Source organism: Pyrus communis, chromosome 11 (assembly GCF_041283825.1).
Source record: "Pyrus communis isolate YQ-2024b chromosome 11, ASM4128382v1, whole genome shotgun sequence".
Taxonomy (NCBI): domain Eukaryota; kingdom Viridiplantae; phylum Streptophyta; class Magnoliopsida; order Rosales; family Rosaceae; genus Pyrus; species Pyrus communis.
Window position 1 is genome coordinate 16,403,457 of NC_142575.1, and position 6,000 is coordinate 16,409,456.

The window sequence follows — 6,000 nt, forward strand, 5'->3', positions numbered from 1 at the left end:
TTCCATGTAAATAGGTGTCATTTCCCAATTTTATGATTGAAAGTTTAAAAATAACAAATTCCACATTCAATTCCACTGTTCTTTTAGATTAATCAAACAAGAAAATTCACAAATTCTAGAAAATAAAATCTCGTCATTTCAATTTCCGTTATTTTAAAATTTCTTAGTAATCTTAAATTTCTTCATCCAAATATAACATTAGTTTTTCACAAATTTACCTTTATATCTATCGCCATAACAACTAAGAAAGTATTGTTTATCTATTTATTTATCCATGTTCTGTTTGTATTGGATTTGTGGGATGCTACGCACACGCTTTAGGTGTTCACATAAATTTAGTGCCTTGACCTCGCACCTTTGTAAGTAGTTATCAAGTTGACAGCCTTACCTAATTTAATTGATATGTTTCTATTTCCATTTTGTTAATTTATATATTTATAACAGGCTAAATGTGTTGAAATTTTAGTGTATTGGTGATTCTTTTTTAATTTATCAGTCCTTCAGAATATAGTGCATTGAAAGACATAGGTTTTTTTTCCTTTGTTTTTTTTTTTTTTTTTTTTTTTTTTTTTTTTTTTTTTTGTTCTCCTTTCATTATATATATATATATATATATATAGGGGGCGGATCCATCACCATATTTTTTACACAAGATTTGATACAAATCTTAGATCATTAGTTTCTTTTATTTAAATAATTTTGCATTAGGTTTTTTAACTTTAAAAAAAATGAATTATTCTCCCCTAATCTCTTTCTTCTGTTTCCTATCTTTTCGTCCTTTGCATATTTGTTTGCTCCCTTTCTTCTCGAGTCGTGCTCTCTCATTTTCTTTTCTCTACTTCTTTTTTCCTTTACAATTTTTTTTCCTCTATCCTTATAATCACATGTCTCATTGCACTACCATAAGGCCATGAACCCAACTTAAGTAGCAAAACATATATATATATATATATATATATATATATATATATATATATATATAATTGAGTAATTTGAATTGTAAAGAATGAATACTTCATTCACAATGTCTATTTTCCGAAGGTTAGGTAAAGAACCTAAAACTTGGCAACACATTATTTGAATTTACATTTTATTTCAGGATGTTCGGAATTTTAATTTTTCTAAAATCTCAAAGTGTTAATATGGCTATATATCTCACATTGAGTTAGGATCTACAGTCAAATAATTAATATCATGGGATGCATGAGCTTATAGGCTGCAACAATTTCAATTATTTCTTCAATAAATGGATGGTTCCTGGACGCAATAATCTGTTGCTAGTTAGCTAAGTTGTGCAACATTTTATATGGATTGTGATTCCGTATGTGTTCAAAACATCCAAGGGATATAAGGAATCGGGTCTGAATAAAGAAAACAAAAGTTTAGCTGGTGCAGAAATATTCGATCACCAAGATGGAGAAGAAATTTATAAACAAAGCAAAAAAAATTAGAAAATAAGATAGCATGGCAATGGGAGGATGAATGGAAAAGAAAGAGGGGGAAATATCTGTACATAGGATGAACGATGAAGAGGAGAAGAAAGAGCCAAAGGAGAAAGGAGAAATTGGAGAAATTAATGAAAAAAAATAAATGAGATAGGAAAGAGAATATAAAAATCTTAATTACGTTTTTAGAATTTTATTCCCAATTCATAATTATTTGAATAAAGAAAATTAATTGGATAAATTAGATTACATCTTAACCATTAAAAACGTACACATCATCTGATGATCCAAGACTTGTGTTAAACTTTTGTTTTTTTGTTTTTTTTGTTTTTTTTTGGTGTGGTGCCATATATCCGCCATTTATGTATATGGGATATGATCAAAGGACAAACATTTTTACACTCCTTTATAGCCTTTAGATCTTATAACGTTCAATGGTTTAGATTAAGAGTGTTGTGGAGATTTTTAAACATTAAATAATTTTGGATGATTATGTGGATTATAAATTTATAACTAATAAGAAAAACACTAATTTGAATTAAATAGAAATACCAAATAAAATAAAATTGAAAAAAATAAAAGAAATCAAAATTTAAACTGATAAAAAAAATATAAAACCCACAATGAAGAACACCCAAGAAGGGTGAGGAGGTAAACACTACTATGAAACCATTTATTAATGTCGTAATGATAACCGACAAGAAACATATATTACTGTTGGATATTAAGCAAAATTCGACAGAAAATGGATGCAGTGACGGATATAATAAGTGACAGAATTGCCAGTGTCAAGAAATGAATTTTTTGACAGAAAATACTATATAACTGACAGAACTTGTGTCGGATATAACCAACAGAGAATATATTAAACCGCCATCATCATTCGACATCTAAAGCTAATATTGTAGTAGTGAGATCAATGTTCTTGCGCCTTCACTACTTGACATACTCTAATTTGATTGATACGAAATTTTGATGCACACTAGAATGAATCAAGCTTTTAGCCTCTTGAATCTTCTTAGGAAAAAAAACCCTAAGTTCTAAATTTTCAACCTTTGACTCATGGATTTCACTTCTTTTTTTTTAATACAGTGCAAAATGAATGGTTGATGAGTTTGTGGCTGCATAAATCTCAATCCTGCTTGGCTCGATAGGGTTTTGCTATGGTGGTGGCAAAGTGATTGAGTTGCTAGCCTAGGACTAGGGTGGTTAAACTCAAAACAAAACCCTAAATTATTCTCAAAGCAAAACCCTAAATTCTAAATTTTCAATCTTTCTACCTGGTATCATGTTTCTTCTATTATAATTAGGGTTCTTCATTTGAAGGAAATAAAGACTTTTCGTATAGACGTTGCAAACCTTTTTGGCAAAGATGGAAATAGAATTTTCTTGTTTTTGTTTTTTTTTCTTTTTTCTTTTTTATTTTTATTTTTATTTTTTTTACACTAGAAATTTCAAAGTTTGATCATTGCTTTTTTAATTTTTTAAATTTAAATTTGTGTTTACCTTATTAGTTATAATCTATATCATCATCCAAGTCATTAGCCTCCAAATCACTCTTAATCAAGATCAATGGATCTTATAAGATCTAAAGGCTATAAAGGAGTGTAAAAATGTTTATCAAAATCTTTGTCTCGTGATCCTCTCTCTCTCTCTCTCTCTCTCTCTCTCTCTCTCTCTCTATATATATATATATATATATATGTTGTGGCCTATATTTAACTGAGGGGTGCGGCATAGAGAGAAAGAGAGTGGAGAATAGGCTTGAGGAATTGTGTGTTAATTCCCCAGTCCTTGTGCCTTTATTTATAGTATTGAGGAAGAGATAAACTTGCTCTCCAAGTAACACAAAGTCTATTAAGAAAGATCTTCTAGATCCCAAAGGATTCCTAATCTATCTCTACTTAGGATTTACACAATCACAATATTGATTAGAACATATGTCACAACACTCCCCCTTGAGTGTGCAAATACTCAAGTAGATGGCACATCAGATCTTTAGGCAAATGTAGAAGTAGTTAATGAAGTCGTCTCGTCCAGTCGGCACAAGTAGCGAATGCGAGTCTCAAAACAAACGAAAGAATGCATGGGTGGTAAAACTCACAAAACCTTGCTATGGCAAAACCCAAGGTGGGGCAAAAGCCCATAGTCAAAGGAGAAAAGTGAGAAGTTGCATTAAGTCAAAACTATACGTCTTGAGGATGCAAGTAGGACGTACACAAAGGTATGACCAACCCAGGATAGGTGCCTCGTCAAAACCTAGTCAGATAGCAGTGGAAAAAATGCTCTTCATTGTACGAAAAAGAGAAGGTCAAGTGAGTATACTTCTGGATACTCCCCTTGAGTTTGACAAAACTTCCAAATGAAACTACAAGCATCGCAAGTGAGAAAGTTACACATACCAATTCCTTGGACAACTTCTGGAAGGTAGACTTTGGCAGTGACGTCATGTAGAGGTCGACAAGGTTGTCTAGGAGCAGATTGCTTGACTTCAATCCTCTGATGCTCATGCTGATGTAGACACAATATGTTTGGACTTGACTTGTTGGGATGTATTATGATTTGGTCAATACATGCAGTGTTGTCTTCATGGATCATTGTTGGGACTTAAAAATAGATGAAAAACGCAAGGATTTTGAATATGCTCAACAAGAGTTATCAACCTATATCTCTCACGTGATGAGATATAGTGAGTCTTGGAAGGATTTAAAAGTTTCGCAACTAAAGGTCTATCTGGTTGACCTCTAAGATAATGCGGTGTTCCTTAATGGTAAAGACATAACCATGCAAGAACGTACCTTGTGCGGCCAGATAGATGGTCTGATTCAACAAATCCCACAAGGTAGGCATCATTCTAAAGATCAAGGGGTGTGATCTATTATGAGATGCATAAGGTAAGCCTAAATCCGTAGTAACGGAAAAACGTCTTTCACACCAAATTTGGTGATAGCTTGTAGGCGCAGTGTTGCTTTATGCCAAAAGATTATTAGCACATAAGATGTCCGATTCTAGCACATTGAACTAAGTACAACAAATGCTAATGGTACTTAGATATGGTTGCCTCACGTTCTAATATAGAACCTTATGCTCCATACTCTCTATAAAGGTTTCATTTGCATCTAGCGTACAGACGATCAGGGTATACTCAGATGTAACACCTTCTGGGTCTAGTTCGACTGGTGAACCAAAATACCATTAGAACTAGCTCGAAACTTTAGGTCGACGTAATGTCGAGTTCTCCCAAGATCATTAATCTTAAATTCCGACTTTATGCGAGTTAGTTTTCTCAACTCTAGCAATTTCGGATTTTGTACACGCAAGGGCATATATCCCTAACTGATCAAATATTTACTCAAAGGGGTATACCACATCTGCCCGGATAGTTTTGCATCCGCAAAGTGAATACCTCATTAGAACCAAAAGGGTGTTCTTGTGGTCTACAACTATTTGAATCAGTATATGTAAGCCATTTAGAAACTCCATGTAGGTTTCGTACAGGATCCCAGAGATACTACAACCACGTTTGTAATGCTGCAATCAATCACATGGCGTATAAGAGAAACCTTGCACCACAAAGCGTCATATCGTACAATTTCATTCATCTCATTCGTCATCAATTGATTCTTCTAATTGACCAATCAGTTCTATGTTGACACTAATCAACGAAACGTAACTGTTATTGTCGCTTTTCATTTGTGTCGGTAGTTACCATATAAACGAAACATCATCTATGATAATCTCATTTCAATTCCATATCTCATCCAAACTAGTATACTGAACCAAAAACTTCAGGTCTGGGGAGTAATTCGGATTTAATCTCATGAGATGAAAATGATTGAGATAATGATCGAATGGCAGATTTGTTCGCACCACGTTCCTCCACTTATGGGGAAGTGAATCCTTGAATCGAGTAATCTACCACGTTTCTAGCACATGAGAGATTGATTGACTAGCTGCCAATGTACGAAGGTCGGCCACAGTATTGTCCTGCTTTTGGGATGAAGGTCCATTGTACATTTGGTACATTCATCTTTGGAGGCACATTTGCAGTTGGTATATGTGATCTTGTCACTTTTTCTAGATCAGAGGAAATGTCTAGTTATACTCTAACGATCTAGATTGGGATTGAGATGAGATATAGTGGGGATGTCCACTATAACTCGCGCCGTTCTTTTAGGAATGTTGACGTTCTTATCTCCCCCTAACAGCAGAAAGATTGTCTTCTAAAAGTGACAATTCGCAAAATGAGTGGTAAAGAGATTGTCTGTCAAAGGTTCTAAGTAACAAATATTAGAAGGAAAATCATAACCAACATAGATTCTGATAGGAGCATATTCATGCGACTTAAATGGCTTGTTCTCGTGTATTTATGTTATGTTTCTTTAGTTATTTTAGTACTTTAAGCTATTTTCGTGTGTTTGTAGGTCCAAAGGGCTAAAGGAGCAAAAAGATGCATTTTGGAGACTTTTGGGGCACTTTTGGGCTAAGGATGGATAGCTTATGCTTGGCGCCAAAGTGTTGGACGAAATTGAAGACCTAATTGAAGACCAAAGTG